The sequence below is a fragment of the Tachysurus vachellii genome, chromosome 6, assembly GCF_030014155.1.
Source record: "Tachysurus vachellii isolate PV-2020 chromosome 6, HZAU_Pvac_v1, whole genome shotgun sequence".
NCBI lineage: Eukaryota > Metazoa > Chordata > Actinopteri > Siluriformes > Bagridae > Tachysurus > Tachysurus vachellii.
This window is the reverse complement of record NC_083465.1, coordinates 13,861,993-13,884,097: the sequence shown is the minus strand read 5'-3', so window position 1 is coordinate 13,884,097 and position 22,105 is coordinate 13,861,993.

Below are 22,105 nucleotides of genomic sequence, written 5' to 3'. Positions count from 1 at the left end.
CCTGCTCTCACAATAGCAGACGCCAGGAAGATCTAGCAGCACTTAAAGGGACTCTGGCCCTCAGGGGCTCTAGTTTCCCACTGCTTTAACCCTGGGGGACAAAGGAGCCTGGCTTCAGACATCTGAGTTACCTTTGACCCTGGGAGCTTTAGGAAGAGTAAGCAATGAAGGACACAGAGAACTGTACACATGCATTAAAAAGCAATATAGGTCTCACTGTTGATAAAGCCTTATTCCAGTGCACAAAGTCTTTTTTTTTCAATGTGTGAATGTTTCCAGCTCATGGTTGATACCTGAAAAAGAAACAAAAGTGTTAAAGTTAAAAGGAGTTCAATTTTGATTTGTTACCAAGGTCATGTCACACAATATTACCATACTGTATATTCAGAGAAACGGTAAATATACAACACAGATCTATGCTTATGCCTTCAAAAGTAATACTGTGGTATTTTATTTCCTAATAAAAGCAAATATACAGTTTTATTCACTTAATGTAATCATCCCTTTTTTATCCTGGTCAATTGGAGGAATATGTCTTCAGCAAGATCCACTCCATACACACTCATTTACACATAGAAGCAGTTGGAACACCAAAAAGAAACCCACACTGATTCATATTTTATATTTGGAAAGGATAATGCATTTGCTTTAATTTTCATCACCAAAACCTCTCCAGTTCACTCCAGTCATCTCTCAGACTGGTGAAAAAATGATTTGGGTCCCAGTTTCTGGATCCTGTTTGGACCTGTTCATATATATACAGTATATATGATTCTAATAGAAACAGAACAGGGATGTGGGATGTAAGTAGATAGGGATGTAGTAACCTAGTGGTTAAGGTGTTGGACTACTGCTTAGAAAGTCATAAGTTTGACTCTCAGGTCCACAAAGGTGCTACTGCTGGGCCCCTGAACAAGGCCCTTAACGCACAACTGCATAAATAAAAATGTAAACTGCACTGGTTAACCGTGTCTGCTAAATGTAAAGCGTAAAAAAAAAAAAAAAAAAGAAATGAAGATTGGATATATATGAAGATTAGAACAGGATTGTGTCTAATTATCTTACACTAAATTTCATAAAAACTGCTGCAACTGAACCACCAACCCTAACCCCTTAGTATAACTATTTCATACTCATAAACATTTTTAAGCTTGAAAGAGGAATGCTAAACTGTGAGCCAAAGGAATTAGAACTTCGTATTTTAGTTTTTGAGCCACAGTTTTGTTTTGAGTGATATTTTTATGCAGTGGATGTATGCATCTATTTAATGATAGATTCACATTGTGACATTCAGAAAGAAAGCATAAAACCTATATAAATGACAATTTTACAAAAACCATAAGAACCTTAAAGGCATGCTCTATGCTCTCAGTCCATATTGCAGAAGTATTCAGTTCCAGTCATCATATCCTCATCAACAATGGCTCTTCATCACCATTATCCAGTGGGTGACAGTTTTACATGCTTTGGGATCAACTATAGTGATCCCCTTCCTGCTGTAAACAGAAGTGTCTATCAATAACACCCACCTACTGATGACCGCACATCCACATCCCCTGTGAAACCTGAACCTTTAACAGAAACGGAAAGAAAGAAGAGAAGATGAATATAGGTAAAATAGAGATTGGTAGAGAAAGAAACTTACTGAGTATAGAGAAAGAGATCTGTATTCAAAACATATGTGCTAAAATACATACCAGTTGGTTAATTGTCTTAGGTAAGAGGAGAAAGAGAGATAAAGACAGAGTAAGCAATGCATTACAAAAGGAAGACACTTTAATTACAAGACCTATCAAATTTCTTGATGACTTTTCCAGTCCCAAGTCTTAATCTCTGCTCACTCAGTGTCACCCATCAACATCTATCTCTGCTCATCCTTTAACCTGCAAAGTCCATCACAGCAGGAGGAGTGGGAACATTCCTTATTCAGTGTCGCAATCTCCCTGCCTCTTAGTAGTAAATGGTTCAATAATGAAAATGTCCCTTTTTAAAACTCAGGGTCACTGGCAATTACTTGGTAAATTACTTTCTTCCTGGATATGAACCCTTAAACCTGCCAGTTAATTAGAAAGTGAGACGTATCATTTTTGTAGTAAAACAGTCAGCAAAAACACAAATCACTCTCTTAATCACTCTTCCAGTCTCCAGGTCTGTCTGTCTCTCTGTCTGTCTCTGCCATGTTCTTCTCTTTTCAGTATCAGTAGGCTGTTGACTGTGTATTGTGATATATATATATATTTTTTTACTTCTGACATACTACTTTTATACGGAAAATATGTCATGTGTCAAAGGTTTGAAGTACCAGCACATCAGTTAGAGTTAAGCCTGTAACCTCACGTGACTCTTGCTGAGGTAACCCAACATAAACAGACAGTGTCAAAGGCCGAAGTGCTATTTTCCCGGCAGCTCTGCAGTGATCTGGTTTTCCACTTTGTTGTGAAAACATCACAAAAATGCTATGCTGTCTCACAGTGGGATATGTGAGAATGGGCATCATGCATAAAGCCCACTGTACTAAGAGGGTTATGGCCCTCTCACGGAATACTGCCTTTAAGCCCGGCTGCTGATGCCTTTTTCAGACACTGACCTTAGGGAAAAGCATGTGAAATCTGTAGACAGTCTCATCTGCTCTGTGCGCTGTTTGGCTCTTTAGCTATGCAGAAATAACTGAAGCTAACAAAGCAAATTAATTTAATTAAATTGTTATTTACACTGTGGCTTATTAAGATGTCTACGTGAAAGCAATATTAAGCACCATATCCCAAGCCAATCTCCTTCTTTTTTTACTGTGTATGCTCATATCACCTTCATCCTGGGCATTCGGTGGCATAACAATTTCAAGAAATGAAACGTTGGAACTCTCAGTGCCCACAGGTAGGCCATACAGCATAAGTAGAAAGCCCAGAAACAAATAAAGAAGTGCAAATTCCCATTACCTGTGCAATACCCACAGAGATGTTGTAAAGTGAAGCTCTAAATTACCCTATACCTAACAGCTAACCTTTGGACTGTGCAATGGACTTTTTACAGGGTTCTATCAGTAGATGAGGCCCAAGCTATGTAAAATTATGTACAAAACCAGTTCATTAGCTCTCCCATCCTTCAGCATTCTGACACTCTGACATTCTGTCTGACACTTTTATACAAAGCAAATTTCAATTGAGATAGGACAGGAGCATTTTAGCAGGCTTTTACACTGGCGTCACCCCATTCCAATGGGTTAGTCCTGGGCTGTCAGCCACCAGTGTTTTACTGGTTTGAAAGCCAACAGTAGTCCCTATGGTCAACAGGAGGAGCAAGGGAAACTACCATTATTCAATTACACTGAACTATATGATGACAGAAGATCCAGGTTGACAAAGGACAGCACCCTCACCCACAGATGCAACCAAGACAAGTACTTACATCTTTAATGCTTGTCAAGAAAGTCACAGATTCACTGGTCCCTTTAATATTCCCAGACAAATTCATCCTCTACTACAGGGCTCATCTCTGGGAGCTGCCAAGAAGCTACTCTTCCCTGCCTGCTAGAACTCAAAAGATCTCTGACCCCAATTTCCTGTTCACATTTTCATATCACATATATAAGTTTACAGTTTTCCAATGTATTATAGTGGTTCACTGTGAAGTCTCGCTAATTCTCTAGTTGTATAAATTAACCCTGAATGTGTCTTTTGATGCCTGATCATCTTTTAACCCCACGCTACTTTACTGTTGATTCTGGATTGTGTATTGGTACTGTCAATAAAGCCTTCTTGCATGTGAATCCTAAACCTTCTCCAAGAAGTGAACAAGATGTATTTGCATCATTATCAATGCTAAGGAACACTATGACCAATTCTTAATTCATTATTATTATTAATTTACTGTAATGTGTTTATTAACATATTTATGGCACCATATCCTTAACTACTATTTAATTATTTATCTACCTAATAAACAATAAAGATAAACATTGGATTCCTTTAAAAAAAAAAAAAAACTGCATATGTTCTGCAGATCTGTGATAAAACTTCTGTATTCTTCTGTATTCTGGAGTCTGTGTTTGAGCCCTGCAGCTAAGTGTAGAAATCAATCACTCCAGTTGTTCCGCCACTCAGGGTCAAACTATGCGGCTATTATAAAAATTAGGTATGACCCAGTGATGTCAGAGCCCTCTCACACCTCTTAACCTTGCTCTCTGAGGCAACACTGACATATAATTAACAACCATGAACACATGTTGTGAATAACAGCAAGCGAAAGGAAAGCGTGAATAAATCTTGATTAATCTTGATTATGAACAACATACCCATAACAGAAACAGCAAAAGGAAATATATGCATTAATGTCAGTACTGTCTAAATTACCTGTTATCTAACAGAAACATAATTCAATATATATATATATATATATATATATATATATATATATATATATATATGTATATGTGTGTGTGTGTGTGTGTGTGTGTGTAATCAGCATTATAATAATAATAATAATAAAAATAATTGGTCTTAGTGTCAAGAAATTCTACTGTTGCTTGTTGACAGGATCAAAGTATAGTTTAGCAAATGTGCTCAACAGCTTTGTTTGTATAAAACTTGTATTTTTGATCAGGGGATTATGTTTCATAGTTCACATAATAACTTAGAGCTTTAATAGTGCACATGCATTGCTGGCGTGCAACACAGTATATTGTGATTAATCATTAGGTTGTAAAACTGGTTGCTATAGTGATGTTTTTAAATGCTGATCCTGAAGCACCTGTTTAAAGGCCCTTTTAAACCTTGTTAAACATTTCAGGAAGACGCTGAGTGCGTATATATCATAGCTGCTATAGTTACCTGTAGGCAGGGTAATAAAAAGGTGTTTTGTTTTTTTTTAAAACCAGACACATTATCCTAACGTTCAATCATGATTTCTCAAAATGATTATTAACTATTAAATAGCTAATTTTTTTTATGTATATTTCAAGATATGACTAATTCTGTTCATAGTTTATAAAAGAGTTTACTTAATTATTTTTACAACTATGATCCTCACCATTATTTAATACAGCTTAACTGTCATACAGAAATAATTAGTAGAGTCTAGGTGCCTTCCTCACACACACAGCTGCATGACACAAGCAGAAAAGACTGAACATTTACTGTATAACTCGGTTTATCACAAGCTCAAACATGTGTTCCAATAAATTCTAGAGCTATGGGCACTTTACCATAACAGAACCACTGGTGCTTATGGACAGATATTTAACACACAAGAACACAAAGAACCAGAATCAAGGGTCAATTCATGCACCTGTTTTAAAAAGCCAGTCCATATAAAATGCCTTCCTTATGTGGGCAATGTCTTTAACTAATTAAGCGGTTGCCCAAAGCAAAGTCATGCAGTGGCATTTGGCTGAAAAGGCCAAAGCAGCACTTTACTCACACTCTGATGTAAAGACTGAATGAGTGTGTTGCTGTGATTGGTCTCAGCTGGAAAACAGACTCCAGCTTCCTCCAAACCTCTAAATGCTGCTGTGATTCAAGAGGACCTCATAAGGACCTGGATGGGATCCATCATTTATTTGAGAGATCACAGCTTGAAAGCAGAATGCTAAAGCATTAAATAGTGGAACTTTAAGCAAAAAGTGAAAACAGCTGGCAAGTGTAGATGTTAACGTTGTTGGTATTTTTGATGAAAGATACGCTTAAGGCATTACCTTTTAAGCAGGCTTTTAAAGCTTCTTCATAGTTGGGAGAGCTTGTAATTTCACTTTTACTTAAAAGAAATGCTTTTAAAAGTGGACTAACCTATTTTCAGATGATTAACTATGTGCATACACACTTCATTCATTCTAGTCATCAGTTTAACTTCTTCCAAATATATGTATGATAAATGTTTGTCTTATATTCCCATTTGATTATAATTAATTATAAATATTCCTTCACAATTAAAAATAAAAAACATTTACTGATTTGCTCACAGACCAAATGAAATTGAGTCCAAGAGCTTCCAAACAACATTACTTGCATGCAAAGCAAAACATATTTGCTTATTTTACATGTTGATGTTTGTACGTAGCCATTATTTTAGTGTATTTTACTTTCAACACTTGATAAATCATATATTAGTCGACCTCATCATCTTTTATTCCACACCCCCTCTACTTGGTGAATATTTGCACATGGCAATCAGCTGTCAGGGTTAGGACAGATCAATCACCTTATGAAAAACCCCTGACATCTACGACCCTGTACGTTGCACACCTCCAGCCTAACACCTGCATTAAGCTCTAATGTTACAACATTTATGCAGAAACACATCTGCCTTACTCACATTCTCACATGCACAGCAGATGGGGTAAAAGACTGCTTTTACACTGATATAGGGTGTTTTTTATTAAAGCTGGGGGGTTTTATAAGAGAGGGCAATGAGTCATTAATGCCTTCCTCTGTTTCCACCTGTCCTCTGCTCTCCTGGGCACCTGTGAAAGGAAGCCCTGAGATCCAAAAGCATGATTGCAAGCAAGCTACAAGCTTGGGGTCAGTAGCCAGTACCGCACTCCAGAGTTCATGCTCCATGTCGGATATATGCATGTTTTAAAAGTTAATAAAGTCATTTCAGGTCTTGAGGTGTACAAATTTTCCTCAGCACAGTCAACAGCCATTACAAGATCTTTGGATAAAAGATATATACATTTTGTATTGTTTGTTTCTTAAGCTGCACAATAAAAATGTTTTCTGACTGTGTTTTTTGGTACTTAACTCTAGACTTGATCATTAAGATTATGTATTGATTTAGACTTATGTATAGAGTGACCAAATATGCACAACCTTTCCTTTTTCCTTTGTGGCAGATTTCTTAATATTTTTGATAGGACAGTGATGAGTTTTTGTCACTGTGTCAAACTCAACTAAATCTTTCTGCTTTAGTCCTCAGACATTAATCACCTGTGTTTTAGACATAATAGTTCACTAATAGCGTTGTCTAAGTGTGAAGGCTAAGGAGGATGAAGGCCTTTAAATTTCTCACAGCTCTAAATTACAGAGGGCTCAGGCGGATCCCGTGGCTGCATGGATTACACGTTTCCTTCCACACCAACACAGAAATTTGCCGATCAGGTGATTTATGGCAGGTAGTTTAAAACCCACCCACCCCTTTCTTACTTGCTGATGTATGTTATTACAATATGATTTATTCTCCTCTGAACAGGACGAGCTGATGGTTTTAGCAGCCAGCTTGTGCAGTGAGGTGGCCTACTGTGGGAAGAGATCAAAAGGGTTCGGATCAGGGACGGAGACTGGGTGGGACACAGGATGTGATTGAGGGTAGTGCAGAACTGGCCATGGGCAAAAGTTCTATACCATAACTAATTAATTTCCTACAGTTCAGTGGTGTAGAAAGACATTATGACTTGTGAACAAAGGTGGTCCATATGAATAACTTTCACTCTTAGTTAAATGCCAACATATTACATGTTCTAGAATGATTCTTTTAAGATTTGTTTTGATTAGTTTGTCAAACTGAAAAGCTTTCCCTACAATACTAAATTGTTTTGAAACCTCCAGGTCCAAAGTTTAAGGTGTACTAAGCTTACAATGACTCACTCAACACTGAATAAAAAGGCATTTTTCTCACATAGATTTCTCAGAAAAAAAATCAGGAAACACTTGGCCAGAAAGTGGACACATAGCACAAACATCCTTTTCCAGGGGGAGTTAACAGCTAGCCATTTGGAGTGCTAAAGCCAGGTAATTGATAGTTCCCAAGCATCTGGGAGTATTATGACTACAGGTAAACCATGCCCTAAAGATAGACAAAGGCCCACTTTTAATGCTATTCATGTTTACATGCATTCAGATTGTCAGGATAAAAATTTCCTTCTTACCCATTACTCATTGAAACAGTTACAGAATGTTTCATGTATAGCTCTATTGTGATGTATAATTAGCACCAGGAATTGGCAAACCCCTGAATGAACCTTTCAACCTCATGCTCTATGGCTATTGCTCATTATGGTACTTAATGTGTATATTATTATTATTATTATTATTATTATTATTATTACATGTAAAATATATATTCTAATTTAATTAAATAGGACACACTGTAAACAGATGACTATTTACTGGGATTGCCAGCAATGTATTGTAAATTTGCAGTAAACAAATTTCAAATATAGCTACAATAAAGTACTGCAATATATAGTATTATAGTAATATAAAGACGTGCATTATTTGGTATGATTTTGTAAATGCAATTAATGCAGAATACAACTGAGATAATAGTTAAGGTCCCAAACTTGTTCAGGGACCTAGCCGTGGTAGTTTGTTGTTGTTAGGGCTTGAACACTCAGGTCTGATCTCATCAAGCTTGCATTGTTTAATACAATCATTAAGTCCAATAAAACTCAGTGGTGGAGGTTGTTGCCTTAATGAAGCTCAATGAAGGAGTAGTTGAGAGGGTAAAAACATAGTCCAGTCTGATAAAAGGGAGTAAAATAATCTGTAAATCTGACAAAAATCACAATGGTAACAAGAACAGTCCAAAAATTCAGACCAACAACAAAACGTCTCAGAAATGCAACACATGAACCTATGCAAGATTTGGTGACTTGTACATGAGAATCTGGGTTCTTTATAGTGTCCTTCTGGTGAACCAGAAGGTGAACATGATGGGCTGTTATTTCGGCGAGGAAGATTTTTGGTATTGTGGAGTGCCAGTGTCAGATGGTCTTCTGACACTATAAATGCAGAACATAAAATTAGGGCTGAAGTGAAGTGTTGGTGTCCACTTCATCTTGTTTGATGTTATAAAATGGCATGTCACAGAAAAGCACAATAGGTATACACAGAATAGTAGAAAGTAGAAGCAAGAGCTGATTTCTTTCTAGCCAATACCGTATATTCACACAATATAGAGGGTTAGCCATGTCATTCGATTTAAGTACCTTTTCTATTTTTATGTTGGCTTTTTTGACATTTTCAAATTCATCAGTGTGATGTCCAGGAGTGGGAGTAATAAACATGAAAAGGTTAATTATTTTCACAATTATATTTATTAAAATGCATTTGGATTAACCATACATTTAAAAGTGCAGTCCATGTTCATTGGTTTGAATGCTTAAAAGTGCTAACAGCTATTCTTTCTATTTTATAGACACTGATTAAATTATGGACTTGAACTTGACATAAATCAAAAACAGAAAGAATTAATTTATTGGCACTCTGTCTTAGGACAGACTGGGTGTGTTCCTATATACACGTGGAATAGTTGAAACGCTCTGCTGTAATGTTTAGCTGTAATGGTAAAGTATAGTAAATTGTTTTTATCAGCCTGGGATAAGTAATAACACGGAAATCAGATAAATGACCTTACAATACAATCTAAATAATCCAATAACAATAAATAATAATTCTATAATCTAAATTCAAAGCAATGTTTAAGATATACAATAGAACTTTTCTTCTTTTTTTATATGGAACTGTAACTTGTCGAACTCACATGTGGAAAAAATTTGGAAATAATACCATTGGTTTTCAATACATCAAAATTCTGAATTTAGTATTTATTTATTTTTTGCATGCACCTTATAAATTGGCTTGAACTATAGCAAATAAATTGTGTGTAAATTTTGAAAGAACATATTGTACCTATGTCCACCATCAAACCATTTACAGCATTTAGCAGACACCCTTATCCAGAGTGACTTACATTTTTTGTTTTATTTCAATTTACAGAACTGAACAATTGAGGATTTATGGGCCTTGCTCAAGGGCCCAGCAGTGGCACCTGGGTGGATCTGGCATTCAAACTCATGACCTACCAATCAGTAGTCTAACGCCGTAACCTCTTTCCTAGATGATCTTTTCAACATAATTGCTCTATATCTGCACAGATCCTCTGCTTTGTTTTCTTTGCTGATGTCATTTGTAATTGTTCCATTTCTGGTAACAAAATATTATTTCTGATACTTGTGGGAGAACATTTCATAACATGGTTTGTTCTGTGCTCTTCCTCCACTGCACACATTAATCTCATGGCTGAAAAGATTTTCTAAATAGGCTGGCCTTGTGGATCAGTGCAATGTGTAGTACAGCTTTAGTAAGCCTGACTTCACTCTACAGCAGACATTATCTTTAGGACCAAAAATAATACTGAACTTACAAATGAACTCTGTGGCTACATCTTACTGGAGACATACTGTATTTCACTGAACACTGTCCTGCTCATTTCAGTTGTGTAAATGAATTCATCTCCAGTTTATTTCTTCAAACTATTTCATATAAGCAAATGGCAACCTGCATGTATGTCTTCAACACAATCTGCTGGATGTAGCTAAAGTTTCAAAACATTACATGTTGGTGAAGCTCTAGTGATGCTAAACGTTTTCTGTGGTCAGTGTGCATCTCCAACAGAGAGCCATTCTTGGCACAGACCTTTCATCTCCCTCTTAGTTCTAAGGGGCACGGGACAGGCAGTATATCATTTCAAAAAGAAACAGAAAAGCTTTCAAGTAAGCACATCTATTGAAATGTTACCCAGACCGTAATTATAGCACAGGGAAGCGGCTAGGCCTTGAGCTTTGCTGCAGAGGACTGTGGGTAGCTGGTAATATGGGGATCAAGCTCTTAGGAAGAAGACTGAAAAGATGTAGAAAAGCAGGGTGAAATATAAGGATTGTAGATGACTCTCATGCTTTACAAGGAATTTCTAGTTAAAGTAAAAGGCTACATAATGTACATTTTAAGGAGCATTCAAAATATACAGCACCAAAATCCATGATGAGGAACTGCTGTTAGGAACAAAACAAAATCATGGGCCTGTTCTGCATTTGTACATCAACAGAATGATAAAAGTTTTTTTTATTTTTAGATTTCCAGCCCTACTGGTGAGTAGCAGGTTAAAGAAGTGATACACAACTTCCTAGAACTATTTTAACATCTGTGTGTGGCCACTATTCTGTTTTTCAGAGGATATACCCCTTCCAGATGCCACATATCTGCCTTAGTCATTTTAAAAGATGAGGAACACACAAAGTGAAACAAATAAATGTGATGAAAAGCAGACAGAGAGAATGAGTGAGGGTGAGCAGGTCACATCCTAGCACTATAACCATTAACCCAGCGTTGTCTTCATTTCCATTTTCTGAATGATATTGGCCATTACAGGACATTGTGGAGCTTATTTTAAAATTGTATTTTAAATTCCTAAACAAATCCAGATGGGGAGAATGTAATAGATATATATATAATGTCAGATATATCTCTGATATATCATCTTCATGATCATTTGAAAATTATGGTGAGATCAAAAGCCTAACATTTTGATGTCCACTTATCTAAATATATACTTATACAGTACAGTACTCATATATATACTCTCTACTGTGGATGATTACAAACCAAACTTTGTACATCTTAGTGAAAGATTGTTGGCACTTGTTTTGATTCCTGTACTCCACCATAATTTCCCAATTTCACCGTGCTGGAAATTTCTTTGGCATTTTTAGATACCAGCTTTCAAGCCATGCACGAAGTTGCACCCCATTAAGATGGTGTCTCTTCTTCAGGACCCTTTACATTGCACTTCCCAGGCACCCTACAGGTTGTTGCAGTCAGCACACATAAAATAACATATATATGTTATTTTTTAAACTATCACTGAGCCAGTAAACATGTTTTAAAAAGAATTAAGGGTAAGAAAACCTACCATAAGACATGCTTAGAGGACAGCTGCAGGAACATTTCACTGACCCATAAGTAAAAGCAAAATCAAAGCATGTTAGCAATAATCACTGACTAATCTAAATGTGATTAGTAATGTGTTATAAGATTTCAGATATTGGCCTTTTTACTTCTTTAACCTTTAATAATAATGTACATTAGATCTACATAAAAATATTTCTACATTAGATCTACATAAATATAAATGCAAATTGTTGCATTTCACAATTTATTATGTAGAGTTAATTATGTATTATGTAAGAAAAATAACCCAGGTCTGGTTGGGGCACAGGAAATCTACTAATAACTACTTTAAAAAATTAAAACATTTTCTTTCTTAGTCATTGTGATCCACACATTATTTTGTGTATTTTGTAGTAGGCTGAGATGGTGGAAAGTTACTAAGCTACTGAGATAAGTACACTGGTTTGGAAATCAAGTCACCTTATAAACTTATCATTTCTGTGTTTTTGTGGTTAACCTTATAACAGCTAGAGCTCAATATCTATCCAGTGCACATTAACATGCAGAGAGGTTATGTAAGGATTATATTTTCTAATAGATACTTTGTTGAAAATCTGGCTTTGTTGACAATTTATTCCCATCTACCTATTTAGATTATAGTACAAAACACAATCCTTTCTTTTCTGTGTTTTGCTCAACACATAATCTTACCTAAACAATATACTGTATATATAACATCTTCCTGTGACAGAGACAAGCGATAAGACCACAGAAGTGGTCTTAGACAAAGGACATCTGGCTTGTAGCAGGCTATCTTATCTATATGAGAGCTGAATAAATGGTTATAGTGTGAGCTTGTCATCCTTTAAGGTTAATTAATAATGCATAGCTTTGCTAAGGTCTCTGCAGTAGCTAACAGGCTTATTACTCCCACATTTGTCAGCCAGGGTGTAAAAGATGAAAAATTGCTAACAAACATCTTTTCCAGACCAGAAGCAATTATGCTATACAAATTACTGTTAAATAGAGCTGTTACAGTGGTAGCCAAAGAAAGGGTTATTCTGGTAAGATGTTATAAGAAGATGAAGAGGATGTAAGAAGTTTTTTTTTACATTGAGTGTGAGGTAAACCAAAGATTAGTGGTTAAAATATAGAAACGGGTTATACATAGCAGTCCCACAACTGTCATATTTTTGGCAGGGGTATGTGTCGTGTATTATAGCCTTCTTCTGGGTAGATACCAAGAATCATGAAAACAGAATAGAATACTTTTATTGCCATTGTACACGAACAAAATTAAGGCTTTCTCATTTAAAAGCACACACATTTAAACACACATTTAATGTAAAAGTCTGGCACAAAATGCATAAATATGATATAAATGTAGACATAAACTATTGAACATGAAGCTGAACATGAGGCAGAGTCTTATTCTATCTGAGTTTATGGGTGATTTTCAAAATGTATATATCGGTTCCTTTAAAAAACAAAACAAAAAACAAACAAACAAAAAAACGTGTTTTCATTTGTTGCCCGTGAGCTTCCAGGACCTTTACCTGTTCGGACAATTCTTCACTGGAGGTTTAATAATTTCAATAAATTGCAAGCAACAGAAGTCAATAATCAAGACATGAAGTCATGAAATTTTCATGAAGCTTTAAATATGTAAACACTGCTGCGGGACATATGTCTGCTGAATAATATAGGACTGAGTGTCAATTAACTATCTATTTATGTTAGAATGAATACTCCCTTACACTGTACTTATTGTTTTTGATCATTTGTTCACTACTATGCACATCACTACTATACTACAATAATAATGAACTATTTGCAGGGCTGTAACTAGGATCAACATTATAGTACGATCTGCACTGCAGAAATGTTGATCATTTCATATAACTATACAGCTATAAGAGAAATGTATTTGTTTGTTTGTTTGTTTTTTAGTCATTACACTTTTCTTTGCTTATCTGGAGAATTTGTGAGTTTAGCTAATGTCCAGAGCTAGAGACATAAGATGTATGCATTCATTTTCTTTTATAGTTCATAGTCAAAAGTGACAATGTGAAGTGCCTCTATTAACTATATAGCCTATTAACTACAGTATAGACAAATTGTTGAGTCTTTTAAATAAACTAATCATCAATAAGCATTAAGGGGTAAATGTTGCTCTCATTGTCTTTCATTGTGACTTCAGCATTTGAGTTTTGCATTATGCTGTTTCAACTGTAGTATTTGTCACTTTTGTATTCATTTTTTACATGGTATTTTCACAATGGGACTGTCAACAAAACATTCAGCTTTTGCCCTTAGAAAGGCCTGGGAGGTGAAATTCTTGTCCAGGTTATCATTGGGTGCTGCACTGTGGGAATTACTGCTGATGGAGGACAGCACAGGTGTCTCTGCTACTAATCCACAGCTGTATTCATAAATCAATGCCTGCGGGGCTTTACTGTGCCCAGAAGCTTTGCCATCATGTGCACAGGAAGTTCAGTTGCGAGGATTAACTGATGTCATTTGTTTATACATTGATATGCAAAGCAAACTGGGTTTTTTTTTTAATCTTCCTGTGACGTTATCACAGCATATAATATTTCAAGATAATACTTTACCTTATGTTATAGATATCACACAGAACTTGAAAATGGCATCTCTGATTTAATGATGTCTGTTTAAAAAAAGACTTTTATATAGTGCATACTACAAAGTTTTAAGTACTAAGGGGATGTGGTAACTTAGAGGTTAAGGTGTTGGACTACTGATCGGAAGGTCGTGAGTTTGAATCCCTGAGCCACTGAGCAAGGCCCTTAACCCTCAATTGCAAAGCTGTATAAATGAAAGTTGCTCTGGATAAGGGCTTCTGACAAATGCCATAAAGGAAATTTCCATAACAATAATTATGTTACAAAATGATAATTTTTTTTTTTTCAAATAAATAAGACATTTTTAGAAACTTTGTATTTCATTTCTGTCAGTAACACATCTCTGTCACACAGATTGCAAATGTGGAATAAAGTGTGGATTAATCAATTTCTCTGAAATTCTGCAATATTGTAAAATCAATGGAAATATTACAACACTTTCCACAAAGCTACCTATTTGTGGTTTTGGGCCTTTTTCAAGTTCTTCTAGGAAACAGCTTGAATCCCTTCCATGGCTGCAGGGGTAAATGGCCAGATCGGAAAAGTAAAATGGTAAAATGTAAAATGGCATCATAAAGAATAACAGGGGTAGTCTAAATCACAGCAATATAACCATTCAAAAAATACTTCTGTAATTCACTGGCTAAAGTTGAGATATTTTTACATAACAAATCTTTCAATTATATGAGTGACAGGAGCATCATTACCAGCTCTTTTCCTTTCTCTGGTTGAATAAAAATGCCACTGCTTGCCTGCTTTGCACTTGTTTAAAGCCTTTTAAGGTATTGCGATGATGCCTGATGGCCACTGTGGGTTTTGGTTTTAAACCATCTTCCAGGATCACAGGTCAGTACATATATAAACACTCTCCCCCTGTGGTCAAGGACTTCTCTTGGATTTCACAGTCAGCGAGTCACCCCTCCATTCTCGGTGTGTCTCCCATGCTCCGACACTGATTGAAAAGCAGCATGGGGGTGGTTATGGCTAAAAAAAAGGAGGATAGAAACAGTCAGTGGAGATTATGTCCTCTTCTTTGTATGTGTAAGCAGGCAGGGGTGCCAGCACACTTATATAAGAATGTTCCCTGTTAGGCCAGGAACAATGATGTCAATGTTTATAGTGATAATCAGCTCAAAATATCTCCAAAGGAGAGAGTGCAGAGTCTACACAAGGTTCAGGCGCAACAGATAACTAACAAGTATGACACAAGGTCTGAATGTTTTTGACACTCACACATAACCATCTCATTTGACTGTGACTATTCATCTGTCCTCAGTCTTTAATGTGGAGAGACAAAAAGTCTGCTCTGAGGTTCTATGTAATACCTGATGGCAAATCCTCTGCATTTAACAAGTATTGTTTGAATCAGATACTAGCTACAAGCTTCAAAGGGATGCAGATATGTGAAGCTAGTGTACCGCATGACTTTGAAATCTAACTCTGTTATGTGATGTTGTTGGGGTGACTGTCTATCAAAGTGTTCAGCCAATAAGCATGAAGCCTAAATACTGACATATAGCCTCATCCAGAGATGCTTAGTAAACAGGACATTTTTTATTTACCGCTTACGCAACATAGCAAAGATAAGCAACATAAAAAAAGCAGCTGGCGACAAACATAGATGTGCTCATTAAATGTTACATAAACAGTTATTACTGCACCTCACAAGCACATCTAACTTTTCCAATCACAGAACAGCTGTAATGAAAAAGGAACATAACAAAGTGTCAGTATAAAATTGAATTGAATTTAAATCAATTTAAATTTATTAGCATATAGCATTTCTGACAATGGACATAGCCAGAATAGTCAGAATAGTCAGAAAAGAAAATTGCAGTTAACTTATTTGTTTACTTGTTTGTGCTTTCATGTATAAATTATTTCTATTAATTTCCATTATTTTGATTTTAAAATTTAGATTCTTTTTAGATTTTTAAATTGGTAAGATTGTCTATGAGTTAAAAAAGGTCACTACTACTACTACTACTACTACTACTACTACTACTAAGAGGAAGAAATAGAATTAAAAATGTACTTAATTTTACTTTACTTTAAATATATTTTCTTAAAACATAAAAAGCCTTAAATCAACTGTTCGTGTGCAACAATGGCATGAATGTGGACACTATGCATAAAGGCTTAATTTACATCCAGGTTAGATTTTTTTTCTTTACAGGTAAAAATGAGATATATCAATGGATAAAACAGTACTACTTGGTATTCTCATTGATTCCTGCTTCTTTTTCAAGACTTCATGAATCTCTTTTATTGATCATATATAGAATGTGTTTCAATCTAGTAAAACTCAATATCATAAGGCTGCATATACAGAAAATGTAGGCATTAAAAAAGATTGTATCCCTGAAAAACAATCTTCACTTCAAGAAACATCTGTATTTTTGGACACCATTCTATACCTTGCCCAATACTAATGTTTTTTACTTTTTTTTGCACAATTGACCTCCGATTCTTATCCTACGATTTATGGGCTTGACTCCTTTTCCAGATGTATGTAGCACTGCAGTGGGAAGCTGACCCACTTCATGGCCCAGTCCTGCTCTGATACACACTGAGGTAGATGACTCATTTTCATGTCCTGCCATTAAGAGCAATGACATATTAGTTTGCAGAAGTTTGTGATAGATAGATTATGTGGATTATCAGTGTTGATGTGTATTGTCATGTCAAAGGGAGATGTGACTACAAGCATAAACACAGGTGGAAGGAAATGAACTGTGGTAGACCTGCAAGAACTTCAGTGTAATACTAGAGACTGCTGAGTACCGACCAGCTGTATTTTATATTTGTATTAAACAAATAAACAAGTCCCTTTTTTCTTTTTTTAAAGGCATGAGACCCTGATATAAAATGCTGGAGTTAATATTAATTGTAAAACAGTTTAAACTGGTATAAGGAAATAGAAAGGGCTTTATAACAAATGTGTATATGAAAGTAATGTTTATGATAAAGTAGTCAAGTTTTGTTGAAAGAGGATGTTATTGAAAGAGGACAAAACATTCTATTAGCTTGTCTTAAGATCATTAAATCCCATTCCTTTCTTAATTTAAGAAATGTTTCAATGTCTGTATGCTTCTTCTGAATTTTATGCAATGATGAGGGAAGGAATAGTTTCAGTAACACCAGACTTATTAACATCATATGCTTAGCTACATTTTATGCATTTCACACATTTCAAGAGATATACAATTCACAATAATATAGATTCCATATAAAGGCACAGGCATATACAGTAGCTATTCAAAGCTATAGCTACTGCTACTATTACTTTGCTATGGAGGTTTTCAACAGGTCTGAGAGACTTTCTTATTTACACTTATTCATACGTATAACAGGAGTAAATGTGAAATTGATCTGTTTGTAATTCATCTTAATGAATTTTTAGAATTCAGAATAAAATCATTACCATATGTATACTTCCTATGTGGACTTATTATGTATAAGATTTTACAAACATTATTATTATTATTATTATTATTATTATTATTATTATTATTATTATTATTTGCCCTTGATTGCATTAAAACAGAAAGAGAATATTGAAGACAACCTTTATTTTTAGATGTGCTCAGATTTTGTCCCAGTCTGTGTTGGAAGTCTATGTCCCAGTACTTCATGTTTAACAGGAACAGGAAATACTGCAGAAGCCTAGAAGTTGAGGCACTGCCAACTTTAAATGCCATCTCTAAAAATACCCACCAGGAATTCGGGGCTTGGCAAAAGGGGCAAGGTCGCTGGCCTGGGGCTTGTCGCCACTTTGAGGGCCTATTTTGACACGACAGCCTTGTCTAACTGTAACCCTACCCTGTCTCTCACTCGGCCTCTCTCACTACATCTCTATAATTCCCTCCTGCTCTTTAACTCTCTTGAGTTCCGTTTTGACCAGCCAGGAATTATGGAGGAGATTTTGAACAGAGCTGGTGAGATATAGTCCTTGGAATGGTCTGCTTGGAGTTTGGTCCTGGAGAGTGAAAGATCCATCAGCTTAGCCATTTGCTTTGTGAAACCTATAAATACCTGGCCAAGGTGACCACACTGAGAATGTGTGATGATGTCTTCTTCTATAAGTGACGTTTAATCAGGTCTTGGACAGTATGTCCCCAAAGAAGAACCCCCAAATTATTGTCATTGAAAGAATAACCCCCAAAACCATTGAAACACTGTCACTACGGTTTATATACCTACAAACTAAAAATGTGTCTAAAAACATGATTTGAGGTCCAACAAGTTTTGGACCTTTTCATTCAGTGTTGTTTGATTTCTAATATATCTTTTAACTTTTCTTTTAAATTCCATATCAGTGCTTGGATGTAGAGTATGTCAGTATGTATAAATTGTATGTAAAAAAGAAAGAAAGAAAGAAAGAAAGAAAGAAAGAAAGAAAGAAAGAAAGAAAGAAAGAAAGAACGAAAAATGTTCTTGTGTTTTTTGTCTGGCAGATGAACTGCTATAATGAAGGTCATTACCTCCATAATGGAGGTAAAGCAAACATTTATGCAATCTACAACACTTTCCACAAAGCTACCTATTTGTGGTTTTGGGGCTTTTTCAAGTTCTTCTAGGAAACAGCTTGAATCCCTTCCATGGCTGCAGGGGTAAATGGCCAGATCGGAAAAGTAAAATGGTAAAATGCAAAATGGCATCATAAAGAATAACAGGGGTAGTCTAAATCACAGCAATATAACCATTCAAAAAATACTTCTGTAATTCACTGGCTAAATTAAGTTGATCAAATTCAAAGTACTTAATTTTATTACATTAATGCACTGTTAATAACCAAAGTGTGTTAATACAGAAGTGTATATAATAAATAATACTCATATTTCTATACACTACATAGAGGCTGTGTATTGCATGTATTTGGTGCCTTTTTTTCACAACTGAGGAAGATCCCCATATTCCCTACAACTTTCTTGCTGCACCTTTCTCAATGGTAGCAAGCAGGGTGTATGGGTGTGAACAGGACCTGTAGCCAGTTTAATGTGATAGATGTGTGTAAACACACAAAGAGGAAGCACAGTGCTTCCTTTCACTCACTCCCACAGGGAGGGAAATCCTCCCAAAAGAACAGGAGGATTTAATTCTCAAGAATAATTCAAAAGAATAATTCTCCCTGTAGATATCCTGTATCACACATATACACACTTTGGAATCTGGATTGTATGGTCCATAACCATTTTGTGCATAATGTAAAGGATAGACTTTTTTCATTCCATATTTGTGTAGTAGATTTTTAACATTTTTTTTTTATTTTAATACTCCAAAGAACAGTAACTAAGATTCTTTTTTCTTACTATTGCAAGAACAATAAAAAGACACTCAGATGCTGGTACCTGGGGTCCCTATGGACTGAATGCAATCATCAGCAGGCTTTTTTGTTTAGACTACTTAAACCAGTTGTCAATTCAGTCTGTAGCTGCTGAGTAAGAGTGCATGCCTCCCTTTCCGACACATCCCTAGACCCTTTCTAAAGCAAGATGCACACTTACCCCCAGAAAATGTCCCCAGAAGACCAGTGCAAGGCTGGGAAAGTCATTGCCAGACATCCTCTGTGCTGGAGTCTACCACACAATGAGCATTGCAGATTTCACTATACAGTATACGTCGATGTAGTATGACATTTAATTATTAAACAGGATTCAGAGTCTTCCTCTATGACTAAGTCTAATTTTAGGCACAGAACTGTCTGCTTCCTTTCTCATTGGATCCTATAGCAGCCATCTGGACTGACATGGACATCTTTTTATGTTCCTCTTTCATGTCTGTTAGATTAATTGATTCTGCTAGGGAATGGAATTGAATGGAAGGAATTGGACTGGATTGGACTGGACTAAACTTAATAGGCATGAAGAGGCCGTACATTTTCAATCAATTCCAAACCTTAAATGATGGAATCTAATAAGCATATCATTACATTTTCCATTTTCTATGTCAACGTGGCCACAGATCTGTAGTTGAGGCCTGTTTTTTTCACACAACCATAAATATATTTGCATATAGATACAGTATACATACATATACATAGATGTATACATTTAAATATCTATCTGAACTTTTTCCTTTGCAGATTTTTCTACTATTTGCTAATCTGATAGATGTATTTGTACTCTATCTATCTATCTATCTATCTATCTATGTATCTATCTATCTATCTATCTATCTATCTATCTATCTATCTATCTATCTATCTATCTATCTATCTATCTGTCTGTCTGCCTGTCTATCTGTCTATCTATCTAAACACAGCATATTGTACTTTGAACTTATTGTACTAAAAGTAAAATTGTAAAAATCTAACATTTTTGAGTTAATTTGCACATCTAGACTTTGGGTTTCACAAAATTTCAGTCAACACTTTGTGATTGTTTCCTTTTTTTTCTGCACATTTGTTATGAAATATTTTTTTAAACAAGCAGAAAATCAGATCGCCACTGTCTCCCTGTCAGAGCACATGGCAGAGATATACTTATTTTATTATTAAATTCTGATGTGCATTTCAATATTTTTGGCATGAATGCTGACATTTGACACACTATATATTTAGTATGTGTGTAACGCCAGTCCCTAATATGCTTTATCTTTAATGCAGTATCTTTTTCTTGTCTGTAAACCACCCTGGACAGTGAACTGTCTGCCTTTTCTCTAGTTGTTTTCACTTTCACTAGTTTACTTTACTAGCAAATATGAAGAAAGTTGCCTATAAAGCACTGAGCATTCAGCTGACATGAAAACAGTATGTGGTTAAACATATGCAGCTTCAGGGACATCCCAGCCAACTATAGCAAGTCTGCATATGGGTGATGTGCAATTTCATCAGTGATTTGAGACAGCTCTGTGCTTCATCAAGGAGGTGCATATAACATCCATGTTGAGCCTTACACCATTGAACAGACTACAAAGAAGATCTAGTGCCTCCCAGGGCTGTATGCCAGTGACCTAACAAGTAATTGTGGCAGGTGTCACAGTGTGTATGTGCCAGACTTCGGGCTATGGCATTTGCGCCAGTTAACTTGCTTTCTCAGCTGTTTTACTTTACTGTTATGTTTCCCATTGCTTTGCTGGTGTGGCCTGTAGAATTTCTGCCCCAATGCACCTGCAATTATAGGCATTATCTTAAAATCCATGAGCACCAGTGTCCTATTTAAAGAATACAACTCACTTTCACCATAGTTTTGTGAACCACATGCAAGGCTTCATCAGCATATACCACAATTAAAACCACCAGTGTAAAACCATCTGTACCAGAGGCATCTGCCATTGGAGCCAGTACAACATGCTCTTTTCCCAGGGCACAGCTTAAATTGACTTGTGTGTGCATATGAAAGTACTTTAAGGCTGGTTACACACTGTATGCTTTTCAAATCTTCACAGATTTTAAAAACATGGGAAATCACAGACATATGGACAGTTTCAACTGATATTTAACATTATAATCCTCCAAACACACAGGCTAGGTGATTCAAACAGAACGGAAGACCACACATCTGCCGTTTGTAGTAACGATATCACATTGCTGATTCCACAGACCCAAGATTTCACATAAACTCTCGTGATCAAACCGTGATCAATCAAAGTGCAGCTTAAAAAGACAATCAGGTTGTTTCCATAATTCAACAAACTTGTCTTTTTTTTCAATGCTCTACTTGTCTTGGGTGTGTTATGATGCGTTGCCATCTTTGTTATCTGTAAAAGTATACAACATCCAGTGGGTGATGCTTTCAACTGAGTCTCCCCAGGAATCAGGATTCGTGATCAGGGAGGCTCCAATGGAATACTCACAGT